Source organism: Ovis canadensis, chromosome 13, assembly GCF_042477335.2.
Source record: "Ovis canadensis isolate MfBH-ARS-UI-01 breed Bighorn chromosome 13, ARS-UI_OviCan_v2, whole genome shotgun sequence".
Classification (NCBI taxonomy): Eukaryota; Metazoa; Chordata; class Mammalia; order Artiodactyla; family Bovidae; genus Ovis; species Ovis canadensis.
This window is the reverse complement of record NC_091257.1, coordinates 94240448-94258347: the sequence shown is the minus strand read 5'-3', so window position 1 is coordinate 94258347 and position 17900 is coordinate 94240448.

Genomic DNA, 17900 nt, shown 5'->3' with positions numbered 1-17900 from the left:
ACTGACCACGGCTCGTCTGTATTCTGATGCTTGGACATCCAGGGCCTGGCAGACCCAGGGATGCTCCTCCCACGGATGGCCAGTTCCTGGAGATGGTGAACCACACACCCGCAAGTGTGCTTTTCAAACACAAAGCAGCCAACCTGGATGCCATTCCCTCGACCACCTCTTTCCACCTCCCTTCTCGGGGTCTCACACACCAGGCTGCTCTCCACCTGTCCTAACCACCCCAGCACCAGATCAGACCACCACGCGCAGCCCTATGACCAGAGCTCACTGCAGCTGTTCACAGTGGCCCTTCCTGAGCCTGCTCACCCTGCCTTGCCCACTACTTCTCTCGAAACCACAGCAAAGCTCTTGCCCCCAGTTTTCCCTCCCTCTGCCTCTGACCAGACCTGGTTCTTCCCCACGTGGCCCCCCACAATATGGGACATACCCTTCTTTGGAGAACTATGAGTATAATAAACTCTCTTTTCAGTGGCAATTGTCTCCTGACCTGTTGGCTTTGCCATACCTGAATAATAATAAAATCTATACTTTAAAACACCCAGCCTCTTAACTGGCTTCATCCTCCTCGAGGAGCCTAGTTATCATCCAGCACCTTATATATTTACTGCTCTTGGGTTTTGTCTCTCCACTAGCTGACCAGCTCCATGAGGGCTAGGACCTGCTCAGCAGTATCAACAGTCTGTGATAGCACCCGGCACATAGGAGGTGCTCAATAAATATCTGCTGACTAAACGAATCTGTGAATCCCTTACTGTATACAGAGGCCTACAAAATACATACACACATCAACCGTATTTGTCCATATCTACGGTGGCATGAGTCTCATTATAATCTATTCCTGTCTACCGGCACCAGGACTAAGCAAATAACCCACCCCTACCCCAGGCCACCCGATGATTTCCACCTGGCAGTCACCTCCACCCATGAATGTGGCCTCCACCAACATCCATGCATTCTGACAAGATACTGTGGGAATTAGTCTGAAAACATAAAACAGAGCCCACAATATTCTTTCATTTTCTTTTCTGAAAAGAACATGCCACTTACCCAAATGACCAGTAAATGTGCAAATAAATAAATTTGTTGGAATAAATTTAAAGCCACCAACTAGCCTTGCCTTTAAAAATGCAGGGGACCGCCTAATAGGATTACATCCCAGGGCTGAATTATTGGGTTGCTGGCACTCCACCATAGTCATTATTCTCTATACATGAGACCCCAAAAAGCAGTCCTCAGAATCATTCTCTAAATGAATCAGCTATTTAATAAGGACAAGCCCAAGGAGGTGGGTATGTGATCCCCATTTAACAGAACCACTGCTAGGTAGATAGAAGCTGTTTTTCCATAAAGATGATTAAATGGGAAATGTCTAATTTTAGAAGCTCAGGGGTTTTTGAAATAGGTATAAAATTTACTCAGCAGTGAGAGGTAACCAAGGTTTCTGGGGACAGTTGTGGGGGAAGGAGAGGCCCTGGCAGAAGAGAAGCAATACCTCTATTCTGTTGCCCTCAGTTATTCAGTCTTATGCATCCACAGCTGCTGGGCTGGGCTTTGCTTTCAGAGGAGAATAAACTGGAAGGCCCAGCTGAAAGTACATCCCCAAACACCAAGAATTATGGTATCTAGCAAAGTCTTGGGGTGGAGTCTTAATCACTGGCCCGCCAGGGAAGTCCCAAAAATGCCCTTCTGATTTAAGTTACTGCTACTTCGATGAACCAACCATCCCAGTTTGCTTAGAACTCAGGCTTTCCCAGGATGCTGCATTTAGCATTCAGCGCTAAAGGCTTCCCAGGTGGCGCTAGTGGTAAAGAACCTGCTTCCCAACGCAGGAGACATAAGAGATGCAGCTTTGGTCCCTGGGTGGGAAGATCCCCTGGAGGAGGGCATGGCGACTCACTCCGGCATTCTTGCCTGGGAAATTCCAAGGACAGAGGAGCCGGGCAGGGGAGCCTGACAGTCCATGGGGACACAAAGGGTTGGACACGACTGAGAGCACACACACACACACACACGCACACGCACACACACATGCACACGCGCACACACACACACACACACTCTCACACACACTCACACTCAGTGCTAAACTCTGAAAAGTCCCAGGAAAACCAGGATGAGCTGGTCACCTTACTGCTCGTCAGGCATTCTCTGCTTGCAATCAGAGGCATAGCCAGCTGATGTGCCTACTGTTCCCATTTTACAGGTGGAGAAACCAAGATACAAGAGGCAAGATGAGGTGTATGTAACCACATGGCCAGTTAGTGCCAGAGCTGAAATCAGCGATCAGAACTTTGGATCTCTAATCCAGAACTCCTTCAAAAATATCTATTTCTGAGGAGGAGTTATTAGACCCCAGGGCAACACTAACTGCCCAGCTGGCCGGGCCCCTGTGGTTTGCCTCCCCAGCATCCGCCCCCAGCCTCTGGCAATGGCCACCGGGACAGAAACTCTCGCGGCTCCTCTACCGCCCATTCCCTCTTTCCTCCTCACTAACAAGCCCCAGTTCTATCCCAGTGCACTGCCTCCGAGAGAAACGCTGCACTTTCCAGCCTCCTTTGCAGCTAGATATGGCCAAATGAAAACAGTCTGGCCAGTAAGATAAAAGCAAAGACTTGTAGGGGCTTTGAAAAGGCTCTTAACGAGGGAGAAAATGATCCTTCTTCTGTTCTGTCTGTTCCTAGAATGCAGATGTGATTGTTAGATCTCTTGCAGCCCCAGTGGACAGCGAGGTGACTCTAAAGGTATAAGCCACATACCGAGGATGACAGAACAGGGACTTGGGTACCTGGGTCCTTGGGGGCCACATCCTGGACTCCATTCTCCAAATCAGTGTTGGGATTTACATAAGCCCTCTCGTCAAAGACACTCTCTCTTCCTTGCTGGACACAAACCTGAATGGTTTACATACAGGAGCCTAAGAATGGAGCCCATACAGGAGAAACAGAACCAAGACTTGGAAAGAGGGAGACTAGGGTCTAACGTCCACGACGAGCCTGCAGCCACCCCTTCCCCTGGGTCTTCCACTCATGTGACCCAATAAATTAGGTGTCTGTCATTTTTAACTGACTGATACATACTGGAATTGAATCAGAAGTCCAGGAACGGTCCTGTGACACTTAGCACCATTCAAGACACCTCTATCAATAAAAGCATCTTCAAGCTGAGGTTAGCACACTGGTCTTCAGAGGAGTCAGTCCACATAACTTTCTTAATTTGAATCACACCAAATAGACACGCACAATTATGTGAGCGGGACACCCTGAAGGAGCAGGAAGGATTGCAAGTCCCAGGACAAACAGAAGGAACTTGGGCTCTGAAGCCAGAGAATCCCAAGTTCAACTCCGTGATAAGTCACTACCTTGCTGTGTGTGCCTGGGCAAGTTATTAAACATCTAGCTCGTCCTCATCCAGCTTGTTCTCTAGGAGAAGGCACTAGCACCCCACTCCAGTCTTCTTGCCTGGAAAATCCCATGGACAGAGGAGCCTGGGGGGCTGCAGTCCATGGGGTCGCTAGGAGTCGGACATGACTGAGTGACTTCACTTTCACTTTTCACTTTCATGCATTGGAGAAGGAAATGGCAACCCACTCCAGTGTTCTTGCCTGGAGAATCCCAGGGACGGGGGAGCCTGGTGGGCTGCCATCTATGGGGTTGCACAGAGTCGGACACGACTGAAGCGACTTAGCAGCAGCAGCAGCAGCTTGTCCTCTGTTTAAAAAAACAACAGAAGGAAGGAAGATTAACCCCCACCATACTGGGATGACATGCGGATTAAATAAAGTGAAGAAGACAAAGCATCAGGAACAGAAGCTGACCCACCCCGGTGCTCACAAATAGTAGCTATTGCTATGACGGTTTACTATTTTCTCCAAACTCAGCCAGAAACAATGAAAAGGTTCTGATAAATTAATAGCATACACAAGGTAACAGAAGTAGGCTTTTGCCTGACTTTTTATAACATTTCAAGGGACTTTTGCATATTTCTCACTTGTCTGCACAGTGGCTGCTAATCACAAACGCATGCTCGCACTCCGTTCCAAAAGACTTGGCAGAGCCACAATTGGGGGCTCTTTTCATTAGCAGAGAGTGAACGTGGGGGCCTGCATTCCTCCGCAGTTACTCAGAGAGCTGGACTTCAGCCCTGCCCTCCTCCACAGCCGGGGTGGACCCCCTCTGCTGTGGCGCACGGCTCTGGCCACGTGAGAAGAAGGACTACTGCCTGCCGCCCTGCTGGGCCCACCACCTGCGTCCATCGCCGGGCAGCGGGCGGCCTTGAGCTACTTACCTGTCTTCTCTGAGCGCTGTTTCCCTCCACTGCAAAATGAGGATAATGACTGAACACCTCCTTCCTCCCTGCAAGAGCTGCTAGGGGACGGGGAGAGGATTAAATGAGATAATGCATGAAGTGCTTGGCAAAGAGTAGATACTTAGTGATAGTATTTTTTTCCCCTAAAGCCATTTTGTTAAAAAAAAAAAAAAAAGGAAAGAAAGAAAGGGATATTCTGCCAGGCAGGATTGCTATGTTTCTAAATAGCAGAAAATCCAGCTCAAACTGGTTTAAGTAGCAGTGATGGCTGAGTGGGAAGAAATGTGGTGGTGGAGAAAGGAATGTGGAGAGAAGACCCTTATACCCTCACATCACTGAAAAGTCCCAAGGACACAACGCAGCGTCACAAGGCATGCTTCTCCCATCTGGTGGTCCCCACCCTGTCATGCTTCCCATGGTGAACGCTCCTCCTCCACCAGGCAGCTCAAGACTCTCCCTTCCTGGTGACAACATAGTAGCAGCCCAGCCCCTCATCTTCTCAAGTGTAAGTCGAACAGGAAAAAGCCAGCCATCTTTGGGGTAGCTCCTCCTGCCTTAAGCCCAGAGATTCACTCTGATTGGCACCCAGACCACCTGCACATCTCTGAGTCAATCAATCAGCGAGGCCCTGAGGAGGCAGTGTTCTGATGGGCAGGGTCCTGGAAACATGCTTCAAGTCCTGGACTGCAAGTTGTCGTTGTTCAGTCGCTCAGTCGTGTCTGACTCTTTGCGACCCCATGCACTGCAGCACTTCACCATCTCCCGGAGTTTGCTCAGACTCATGTCCATCGAGTCAGTGATGTCATCCAACCATCTCATCCTCTGTCGTCCCCTTCCCCTGCCTTCAATCTTTCCCAGCATCAGGGTCTTTTCTAATGAATCAGCTCTTCGCATCAGGTGGCCAAAGTATTGGAGCTTCAGCTTCAACATCAGTCCTTTCAATAAATATTCAGGACTAATTTCCTTTAGGATGGACTGGTTGGATCTCCTTGCAGCCCAAAGTACTCTCAAGAATCTTCTCCAACACCACAGGTCAAAAGCATCAATTATTTGGTGCTCAGCTTTCTTTATGGTCCAACTCTCACATCCATACATGACTACTGGATAAACCACAGCTTTGACTAGACAGATTTTTGTCAGCAAAGTAATGTCTCTGCTTTTTAATATACTGTCTAGGTTGGCCATAACTTTTCTTCCAAGGAGCAAGTGTCTTTTAATTTTATGGCTGCAGTCACCATCTGCAGTGATTTTGGAGCCCACAAAAATAGTCTATCACTGTTTCCATTGTTTCCCCGTCTATTTACCATGAGTGATGGGACCAGACGCCATGATCTTCAGTTTTTGAATGTTGAATTTTCACTCTCCTCTTTCACTTTCATCAAGAGGTTCTTTAGTTCCTCCTTGCTTTCTGCCATAAGGGTGGTGTCATCTGCAAATCTGAGGTTATTGATATTTCTCCTGGCAATCTTGATTCCAGCTTGTGCTTCATCCAGCCCAGCATTTCTCATGATGTGCTCTGCATAGAAGTTAAACAAGCAGGGTGACAACATACAGCCTTGATGTACTCCTTTCCCACTTTGGAACCAGTCCGTTCTTCAGTGTCTGGCTCTAACTGTGGCTTCTTGACCTGCATCCGGGTTTCTCAGGAGGCAGGTCAGGTGGTCTGGCACTCCCCATCTCTTTAAGAAAATGCTGCTAAGTCACTTCAGTCGTGTCTAACTCTGTGCGACCCCATAGATGGCAGCTCACCAGGCTCCCCCGTCCCTGGGATTCTCCAGGCAAGAACACTGGAGTGGGTTGCCATTTCCTTCTCCAATGCCTGAAAGTGAAAAGTGAAAATGAAGTCGCTCAGTTGTGTCCAACTGCTAGTGACCCCATGGGCTGCAGCCCACCAGGCTCCTCCGTCCATGGGATTTTCCAGGCAAGAGTACTAGAGTGGGGTGCCATTGCCTTCTCCGTTAAGAAAGTGAAGGAGGCTAAAAACAGAAGCCTCCAGCAGTGTTCCTCTAGCGCCCTCTACTGAGAAACCTTTGCACTCCCTGCAAAGGAAAGATACTGAGAAGGAAGTGGCCAGCATGGCAGCGCTGGCATTGAAGGGTTGAACCTGGAGCTGAGAAGCAATAACTAGTAATTAGCAAACATTTCAGGGCTGGAGCTCTAGAAGCATCTGCCTGGCAGGAGCAGTGGGCACAGAGAAATGCACAGCTGCCGCCTATAGTAAGGACAGGACAGGTAATAAATAACAGCACCTGTCTTCTGCAGGAACCTCCCATTGCAAACCCAACCCAAAGCCAGAAGACAGAACGTTCAAAGGGTGCAGGCTCTAGTGATCAGCCTCTCGGGGCAGAGAATGGGTCTGGGGGATGACAGGATATGTCCAGCTCAGCAAGCAGTCACTACCCCCATTTTACAGCTAGGAAAAGAAACTTGCCGAAATCACATACCACCCTGCTCCACCATGCTGAACTGCCCAGCCCCGGAGCCATTCTGCGTAAGCAGCAGTAGGAGGGAACAGAGGCCATTGGCTGCTATCGCAGAGATTTGAGATACTCTTCCAGAAAAGCATTCCTAGAAGCTCAAAGTTCAGTGTCATCCCTTCCAGCAATTTCAACAAATCTGTCTCTACTTGCCGCAGAAGGAGAGAGAGAAAAAAACTTTTATTTCACTCTCTTTCCAATAAGGCTGCCCAGCAAGAGCTGTCATTTTCCAGTGGACTGTCTTTCATTTGCACACTGACCCAGGCTTCCGAGGAGTGAAAAGGAAATGGAGAGAGAAGGGAAGAGAAAGATGGGAAATGTAGCCCCACTACACCCAAGCAGGAGGGATCCAATAATGGAAAGCTAACCAGATAGACAGCGCCTGTGATGGGTGCGGCCTGCAAGAGGTGTGTGCTGGCTTTTGAGCAAAAATATAGTCAGCAGCTAATTTTTCCTGCAGACCTGGGACCTGGGCAGCCTGGTAGAGAGGGGACTGGATTGCATTTGCCTCAGCAGATACAGATGTGCTTTTTGGGGCATCATAGCCTCTCTCAGTTCATAGATTTGGGGTGATCACAGAGGCTGTTTCCAGTGACTCTGAGTGTGCTTTGAACCCTTGCCACCCAAACATGGACCTGTGTCCCCTGGACACCTGTTGGAAATGCAGTTTCTACGAACTTTCGGCTGCTGGGAGGAAGGGCTGGGGGCAGGGACAGTTAGGGAGTCTGGGATGGACGACAGAGGGCGAGGTGGCTGGATGGCAGCACCGACTCGATGGACACAAGTTTGAGTAAACTCTGGGAGTTGGTGATGGACAGGGAGGCCTGGCGTGCTGCAGTCCATGGGGTTACAAAGAGCCCGACACAACTGATCGACTGAACTGAACTTGGGGTGAACATGTAGACACTGCTGTTTTTAAATAGTTAACCATTATGGACCTACTGAATAGCACAGGGAACTCTGCTCAGTGTTACATAGCAGCCTGGAGGGGACGGGGGTTTGAGGGAGAATGGTTTCATGTATATGCATGGCTGAGTCTCTTTGCTGTTCATCTGCAACTGTCACAACATTGTTTGTTAATCAGCTATACCCCAATACAAAGAGTTTTTTTTTTTTTTAAAAAAAAAGAAAGAAATGCAGGTTCTTAAAAAATGCAGGTTGTCAGGCCCCAACCCAGACTTGTAGAATCAGAGTCTGCATTTCAACAAGAATCTAGGTGATTTGTATACACGGTGAAGTTTGAGAAACGCTGGTCTAAACCTACGCAGATGGGACCAGTATCCGGTGGAGACAAAGCTGAGGGGATGCCTAGCTTCATACAGGTTTGCAAAGAGGCAGAGCCAACCCAGACCCTGAACAGTCTGGAGTCAGAGCTCATCACACATAGCCAACCTAAGATTCTTTCTTTTTTTTCTTTTTTTTTTAACTTTTTATTTTTACTTTATTTTACTTTATAATACTGTATTGGTTTTGCCATACATTGACTTGAATCCACCACGGGTGTACATGCGATCCCAAACATGAACCCCCCTCCCACCTCCCTCCCCACAACAACCCTCCGGGTCATCCCCGTGCACCAGCCCCAAGCATGCTGTATCCTGCATCAGACATAGACTGGTGATTGGATTCTTACATGATAGTATACATGTTTCAATGCCATTCTCCCAAATCATCCCACCCTCTCCCTCTCCCTCAAAGTCCAAAAGTCCGCTATACACATCTGTGTCTTTTTTGCTGTCTTGCATACAGGGTCATCATTGCCATCTTTCTAAATTCCATATATATGTGTTAGTATACTGTTTTTCTTTCTGGCTTACTTCACTCTGTATAATCGGCTCCAACCTAAGATTCTTTCTTAAGCTATCCAGAGGTTCTCAGCCCTGCTCACACTAGAATCTCCTGGGGCTTTTAAACATAAACAATATTTCAAGATATCTATAGCAAGTGTAATGGAATATGAAAATATTTGGGAATTTCTTTGTGGTAGATGTAGGGGAGAGGAAATAAAAAGCTTTTTCTTTCTACCCTCTAGGTTCTCAACTGGGCTTGGTTACAAAAGATAAACAGAAGAAAAGTATAAAAATTGATTTAGTAAAACTTTTCTGTGATACTTATGATGAGGCTTTAGGGCTTATATACTAGGCTGAAGAAAGAGTAGGGGGTTTCCCTGGTGGCTCAGTGTAGCGAATCCGCCTGCCAGTTCAGAAGATGCAGGTTTGATCCCAGGGTCAGGAAGATCCCCTGGAGGAGGAAATGGCAACCCACTCCAATATTCTTGCCTGGGAAATCCCATGGACAGAGGAACCTGGCAGGCTACAGGCCATGGGGTCCCAAAATAGTCAGACATGACTTAGCAACTAAAGAACAACAGGGAACACTCAGGATTCAAAATGAAGTCCAAGGACCTGTGTATAGCACCAGCCTTACCTGAGAGCCTGCAGAAATGCAGACACTCGGGCTCCAACCAGACCGACTGCCCCAGAAGCTGCACTTTAATGAGCTTTCCAGGTGACTGGTGTGCGTGGTAAATTTTGAGACGCACTGTCTACACCTCATGGCTGTGGAATCAGGATGAAAAGAGATAACTTAGAACTGAGCCTGACTTACACAGCAGTAGGAAGAAGCAGAGGGGGAAAGATTTACCAGCAAATAAGCCTGAGGCCCTGGGCCCATAACAAATGCTACACAAATGCTCATTGACTCTGCTCTTTTGGAGCTCATATGTATTCAGACATTAATGCACCAGAAGCTGGCGGTCCTGTATTCCTGAACTTCGCTCTCAGATTGGTTGGTTCAACCTGAACGGCAACCAGCTAGAAGCTACAAAGTTTGGTCTGTTTCTTGTCCTTCACCCCCACCTACTGGTTCATCTAAGAACAACAACCTGGAGTCCAGACAGCTCTTCCCAATGACCCTGCTTGTAAAGGTCCAGGTCTGTAAATTTCCATAAAAGAGGATGGTGGTGTTCAGTCGCTCAGTCATGTCCAGCTCTTTGTGACCCCATGGACTGCAGCACGCCAGGCTTCCCTGTCCTTCACCAACTCCTGGAGCTTGCTCAAACTCAATCCATTGAGTCAGTGATGCTATCCAGCCACCTTATCCTCTGAGGCCCCTTTCTCCTTCTAAACAGAGGTGAAACCCTAAAATGTCTATGCGTCTGGAAACATTCTCCCCCAGGCTTCCTTTTGTTCTCCATGTTCTTCTTGACCCTTTCGTATTGGCACGGGGAAATCATTCAAGCCAAGATCATGACATCCTGTCCCATAATTTCATGGCAAATAGATGGGGAAACAATGAAAACAGTGACGGACTTTATTTCCTTGGGCTCCAGAATCACTGCAGATGGTGACTGCAGCCATGAAATCAAGATGCTTGCTCCTTGGAAGAAAAGCTATGACCAACCTAGACAGCAGATTAAAAAGCAGAGATGTTACTTTGCCAACAAAGGTCCGTATAGTCAAAGCTATGGTTTTTCCAGTCGTCATGTATGGATGTGAGAGTTGGACCAAAAAGAAAGCTGAGCACCAAAGAATTGATGATTTTGAACTTTGGTGTTTGAGAAGACTTTTGAGAGTCCTTTGGGCTGCAAGGAGATCCAACCAGTCAATCCTACAGGAAATCAATTGTGAACACTCCTTGGAAGGTCTGATGTTGAAGCAGAAGCTCCAATACTTTGGCCCCCTGATGCCAAGAACTGACTCATTGGAAAAGACCCTGATGCTGGGAAGAACTGAAGGTGGGAGGTGAAGAGGAGGTGAAGGTGGTTGGATGGCATCACTGACTCGATGGACATGAATCTGAGGAAGCTCGGGAGATGGTGCAGGACAGGGAGGCCTGGCGTGCTGCAGTCCATGGGGTCGCAAAGAATCAGACACAACTGAGCAGCAACATCTCTTCCATGTCACGCAGGCATTTGACGGGTTGTTTTTCATGGAAAGTTGAGAGCTTTGCCCTGATGCCAAGCAAGACCCCGTGGGGCTGGGCATGGAGGCCCTTTGGTCCCCTATTCCTTGTAGGCAATACTTAGCCCTCCATGACCCTCTCTGAGTTCCAAAGGGCAGAAGGCTGCTAATCAAATGAGAAGCAACAATGGAACCACCTGAGGCAAGATTGAAAGACCGGAAAGACTCCTCAAGATTAGGAGAGGACCGCCTAGGAGACTGTTATCGTTCAATTGTTTAGTTGGATGGTAGAAAACGTAAGAGAATTCCTAAAAATATCTACTGCTTCACTGACTACGCTAAAGCCTTTGACTGTGTGGATCACAGCAAACTGTGGAAGATTTTTAAAGAAATGGGAATACCAGACCACCTGACCTGCCTCCTAAGAAATCTGGATGCAGGTCAAGAAGCAACAGTTAGAACTGGACATGGAACAACAGACTGGTTCCAAATAGGAAAAGGAGTACATCAAGGCTGTATATTGTCACCCTGCTTATTTAATTTCTATGCAGAGTACATCATGAGAAATGCCGGGCTGGATGAAGCACAAGCTGGAATCAAGATTGCCAGGAGAAATATCAATAACCTCAGATTTGCAGATGACACCACCCTTATGGCAGAAAGCAAGGAGGAACTAAAGAGCCTCTTGATGAAAGTGAAAGAGGAGAGTAAAAAAGCTGGCCAAAAACTCAATATTCAGAAAACTAAGATCACGGCATCTGGTCCCATTGCTTCACGGCAAATAGATGGGGAAACAGTGGAAACTCTGCAGAAGAAGGACTGACAACCGTGGCTGCCCCTGTCCTGACCACATACCCCGGCCTGGCTGTGTAACCTCTCTCTAACTACCAGGGGGAAGGGTGGAAGGAGGCAGCTGTCCTGAGGCGCTAGCCGAGTGTTCCTCTTTGCCCAGCAAAGTAATAAAGCCACTCTTTTCTCCGTAACTTGTCTCCATATTGCTGTTTAACATTGGGGCGCAGAGTCAAGATTTTGGCAACAGCCCCAGCAATTCCACTTCTGGAAAGTTATTTCACAGCAGTAAGTAGGTATAAGTGCGAGAAGTTCACTGAGGCAGTTTTTAGGAGGAAAAAGACTGGTAATCTGGTAGGGGGTCCTCACTGCAGGATCCACAGCCTGAGGCGGATCTGTGTTTCCGTGCAGTCGGTTCCCCGTGCGTTGTCGTTGTTCAGTCCCTCAGTCGTGTCCGACTCTGTGACCCCATGACTGCGGCACGCCAGGCTTTCTTGTCCTTCACTATTGGTTTCCCTTCTGTTCCTGTGGATTTTACTTTATGCTCTTAAAAACATTTCCTTCTGAGATGTCCGTTAGTTTCACCGGCTGCCAAAGGAAGCAATGGTGGAACGGAGCAGGGTCTTGTGGGGCCCTCCTGGGCACATTTCTTTCTGGGTTCCTTTCTGTCTTAAACGCAGGATAAAGGTTTCAGCCTCCTAGACCCCACCCCCGCCCTGCCAAGTATCAAAGCGCAGATTCAATCAGTTACTAATCGGGGACGTAAGGGAATGCTGGGAAAGACTGAAGGCAGGAGAAGGGATCACAGAAGACGAGATGGTTGGATGGCATCACCGACTCGATGGACCTGAGTCTGAGTAAGCTCTGGGAGTTGGTGATGGACCGGGCAGCCTGGCATGCTGCAGTCCGAGGGGTCGCAAAGACACTCAGCTGAGTGAGCGACAACAGAGAGAATGCAGAAACAGAGCAACCAAGAAATGATGGTGGAGCAGCTAAAGGGGGATCCTGGTGCCTCCACAAGGGGCGCACAGAACAGTATCTTTGAGTTCTTCAGGAACCACGGCCCCCACCTGGGTGGAGGACAGTAACTTCAGGCTGAACACAAGTTTCCTGGAGCACCACCCTGTTACCTCACCACCAACAAATCAGAAGAAAGTTACCACCTTCATCCCAGATTTCACCTATAAAAATGTCTCCCCACAAACCTCTGGGAGTTCAGGGTCTTTGAGCACCAGCCACGAGTTTTGTAACTGAGCAGGACCCTCCGAGTCCTTGATGGTCCTTGATGACCATGAGCATGTAGCCCCAGGCCTCCTGTTGCTGTTCAGTAGCTTAGTTGGTTCCTATCCAACTCTTTGTGACCCCAGGGACTGCAGCACGCCAGGCTTCCCCGTCCTTCACTATCGCCCAGAGTTTGCTCAAACTGAAGTCCATTGAGTCACTGATGACTTCCAGCCACCTCATCCTCTGTTGCCCCCTTCTCCTCCTGCCCTCAATCTTTTCCCAGCATCAGAGTCTTTTCCAGTGAGTTGGCTCTTCACATCAGGTGGCCAAAATATTGGAGCTCCAGCTTCAGCATCAGTCCTTCCAGTGAGTATTCAGAGTTTATTTCCTTTAGAATTGACTGGTGTGAGCTCCTTACAGTCCAAGGAACTTTCAAGGGTCCTCCCAGCACCACACTTCAAAAGCGTTTATTTTTCAGCACTCTGCTTTCTTTATGGTCCAACTCTCACATCTATACATGACCACTGGAAAAACCATAGCTTTGACTGTACGGACCTTTGTCGGAAAAGTGATGTCTCTGCTTTTTCATATGCTGTCTAGGTTTGTCACAGCTTTCCTTCCAAGGAGCAAGCCCTAAGAACTGATTAAGTTAACCTTGGTGACACCACCCTGTGCCCTCATCATCAGCCAATCAGAACTGTGCTCGATCTGATCACGTACCCTGCCACCCCCTAAACATACACCTGGCCTTTAAAAATGCTTTGCCGAAATCTTTCAGGGAGCCTGAGGCTCTTTAGGGCCTGACCACTCTGTCTCCTTGCATGGCTCTGCCATAAACCACCCTCTGCTCCAAACCCTGACGTTTCGATTCATCTGACCTCCCTGTGCATCAGGCACATGAGGCTGTGTTCAGTGACAAGGACACAAAAACAGACGCAGAGCCCCTGCACCCAAGAGACGGGCTGATTTGGCTGTGGTAGAGTATAGCTTATTTAACTTCTATGCAGAGAATATCATGAGAAACGCTGGGCTGGAAGAAGCACAAGCTGGAATCAAGATTGCTGGGAGAAATATCAATAACCTCAGATATGCAGATGACACCACCCTTACGGCAAAAAGTGAAGAGGAGCTAAAAAGCCTCTTGATGAAAGTGAAAGAGGAGAGTGAAAAAGTTGGCTTAAAGCTCAACATTCAGAAAACAAAGATCATGGCATCTGGTCCCATCACTTCATGGGAAATAGATGGGGAAACAGTGGAAACAGTGGCAGACTTTATTTTTGGGGGGCTCCAAAATCACTGCAGATGGTGATTGCAGCCATGAAATGAAAAGATGCTTACTCCTTGGAAGGAAAGTTATGAACAACCTAGATAGCATATTGAAAAGCAGAGACATTACTTTGCCAACAAAGGTCCATCTAGTCAAGGCTATGGTTTTCCCAGTGGTCTTGTGTGGATGTGAGAGTTGGACTGTGAAGAAAGCTGAGTGCTGAAGAATTGATGCTTTTGAACTGTGGTGTTGGAAAAGACTCTTGAGAGTCCCTTGGACTGCAAGGAGATCCAACCAGTCCATTCTAAAGGAGATCAGTCCTGGGTGTTCATTGGAAGGACTGATGCTAAAGCTGAAACTTCAGTACTTTGGCCACCTCATGCGAAGAGCTGACTCATTGGAAAAGACTCTGATGCTGGGAGGGATTGGGGGCAGGAGGAGAAGGGGACGACAGAGGATGAGATTGCTGAATGGCATCACCGACTTGATGGACACGAGTTTGAGTGAACTCCGGAAGTTGGTGATGGACAGGGAGGCCTGGTGTGCTGCAATCCATGGGGAAAAGAGTTGGACAGGACTGAGCGACTGAACTGAACGAGCATATGATGGGATAGTCACCGAGCTGTTTAAGAGAAATAGGCTATCTATGTGTGCTGATCTAGAACAATCCCAAAAGGACATTGTTAAAGGTGTAGAATGGTATGTATTACGGTCATATTTACATTTCAGAGAGGGACGTTTTTACATCTACACTTGTGCACACACTTGACGTCTCGGGAAGGAGACGCAGGACACTGATAGCCGTGGCTGCTCTGAGCCAGGGAACTGGGGGTCTGAGAGTTGGGCTGAATGAGAGTTCCTTTTTACTCTTCATCTTTTTGTATTGTTTGGATTTTGTCAAACATTACAAACAGCTTTTTTAAAAGTTCAAAATGCAGGGTTTAACTAAATCTGAGGCTTAATCCTTGAAACCACAACGTTTAGTAGTCTCATGACATTTGTTGGAAAAAGGTAAATACGTGATAAAATGACTACAAACTTAATTTAAAAAAAAAAAAAAAAGCCTCACTAGGTCAAGTGCATGGTCCACGATGCTCAGGGTCCTCTCCCAGGAAAGGGCCCTTGGGGTGACCCCAGGGGAGCCGGGGGTCACATGGTGGATGGGGGGGGTTCCCCAGTCTCTGTGCTTTTCCAGGGACCCCTGCTGTGGGGCCTCCCACACACACCTTTCTTCCTATTGTCCTTGAACCTTTATTATGTGGTGGAGAATATCTAAGTGACACGACCTTGAAGAAGAAAAAATATTTATCCTGTCTACTTTAAAATATATATATATTTTAATTTGGTTTAATAAAAAGCCACATACCATAAAATGTGCCACCTGAACTGTTTTTATACGCACAGTTCGTTAGTACTAAGTACATTCACGTTAGGCAACGGACCTTCAGAACTTGCAAAACTGCAACTCTATACCCACTGAACGACTCCCCATTTGCCCCGCCCACCGCCCCAGCGCCTGGAAACCAGCATTCGTTTCTATGATTTTATCTACCCTGTGCTGCGCTAAGTCACTTCAGTCCTGTCTGATTCTTTGTGACCCCAAGGACTGTAGCCCGCCAGGCTCCTCTGTCCATGGGATTCTCCAGGCAAGAATACTGGAGTGGGTTGCCATGCCCTCCTCCAGGGGATCTTCCTGACCCAGGGACTGAACCCACGACTCAGGTTTCCTGCGTTGGTTCTTTACCGCTAGCGCCACCTGGGAAGAAGCACCTCTTATAAGCCTTGGGTGGGACCCAGAGCAAGTCAGGTAAACTTGTCTCCGGTTCTTCATCCTCAAAGCAGGGATGAAAGCAGGACTCACTTCACAAGGCTGTGTGAATTCAATGAAGCCCTGTTTTTAAAGCTGTTTAAACAATACCTGGCTCACAGGAAGGGCTGTATGAAGTCTGCTATAGCTGGGATGGTTGGGATGTATTTTCATGTCTGTTAGGGAAAAGATTAAACCAAAACAGCAAACCTGTGGCTTCATGAATGGTACTGCTTAAAATGAGACTAAAGTATGCTTTTAATTTTTAAAAGTTGATTTAAAGAAAGTTCCATTTTTTCCAAAGTTCAAGCATACAAAACGACAAATTTTTCCAAGGCGATCTGGCGCCCCCTCCTGGTACTGGGGAAGCAGCGTCGTGCTGGTCTCCTACTTAGGAAGCCCAAAATGAGAACAGTGGGCGTCAGTTCCGTGGCTCTCTTTACTTAGACACTGCTGTTCACCCATCATCAAGGGCTCCATGTGGCCCGAGGTGAAGGTGACCAGGCTCAGCCAGCCACCCGCACCCACTCCAGGACCTACCTCTGGTTACCCAGTGTGGCACGGTCCTGGCCGGCCTGGTTTTCTCTGGGGAAGGTCTACAGGTGTGAGGAAGCCCAGGGAAGGTCCAGAAGGTCTTTCCGCTCTAGCATGGGTCTGGGCCCTGCCAGCCAAGACACATCAGAAGAAGGACTCGTCTTCCCTGCCCTCCTGCTCTTTGCACATCGTGGCAGGTAGCAGTTGGTAGGTCCATAGGACACGCCCCGATTTTTCCCAGTGCCTACGTCCTCTGAGCCTGAACTTATCCTCTCCCCTGCCAGAGGAGTGCAAGGAATTCCACTCCAGTATTCTTACCTGGGAGTCCCACGGACAGAAGAGCCTGGCGGGCCACAGTCCATGGGGCCGAAAAGAGTCAGACACGACTGAAGCGGCCGTGTGCACTCTCCTCAGCCCCTTGTTAACACACGTTCCCGTGTCTGACCACAGTGACGCCAGACTGATACGTCAGAGTTTGGAGCAGAGAAAGGTTTATTGCCGGCCATACAAGACGTGGAGGCTTATGCCCTAAAAATGGCTTCCCTGGTAGCTCAGACAGTAAAGAATCTGCCTGCAATGCAGGAGACCCAGGCTCGATCCCTGGGTCGGGAAGATCCTGTGGAGAAGGAAATGGCAAGCCACCCCAGTACCTTGCCTGGAAAATCCCATGGAAAGAGGAGCCTGGTGGGCTGCAGTCCATGGGATCTCAAAGAGTCCAGGCATGACTGAGTGATTAATACTTTCACTTTCATGCCCTAAAAAGCCTCCAGCTCCCCAAGGGTTTCCGCAAAGCATTTTTAAAGGCCAGGTAAGGGAGGAGGGGGTCGCTGGGCACCAGACCTGCTCGTGCACAGGTCTCTGACAGGCTGATGCTGAAAGACACAGGGTTAACTTTAACAGTCCTTAGGCTCCAGGAGGCCAGGGGCTACATCCTCTTGGTCCTCAAGTAGTTAACATCTTCCATTGAGGGGTGGAGGGGTACTTCATTGGTGCAAAACAGCTCAAGAAATTTGCATCAAATACTATTCTCTAGGTACTTCAGAAAGGAACTAAAGCGAGGACGTTGAGAAGTCCCGGGAAGCCTCGGTTTCCCCCTCCCACCTCTAGTCACACCAGCCTCTGTTCTCAGTGCTCAGACATTTCCCCGCCTTAGATCCTTTGCCTCTGTGGTGTCTCCACCCAGATTTCCACGTGGCTCGCTCCCCACCTGCAGGTCTCTGCCTCCTGCCATCTCCTCCTGAATGGCCTGCGGACACTGGCTCCCAACCCAGCTGACCCCCCGACTCTCATTGCCACTATCCTGTTTAATTTCCCTCATGACCTTCTCAACAGAGCAGGTGCTGTCCTTTCCTTTTCTGTTTGTCATCTACATCTCTCACCAGCTGTGAGCTCCTAGGAAACAGGTCTGGCTCACTCCCTCAGCATCTGCAGCCCCTACTCAGTGTGGACTGAAGACTGCTTCAAAGAATGAGTATTATCTTCACTTCACACACAAGGAGACCTCGAGAAGACGGGTGACTTGCCAGACAGCAGCGTTCCTGAAGGTCACACCTTTGACGGCCGCCACGCTGCCCAGGTCGGGTCAG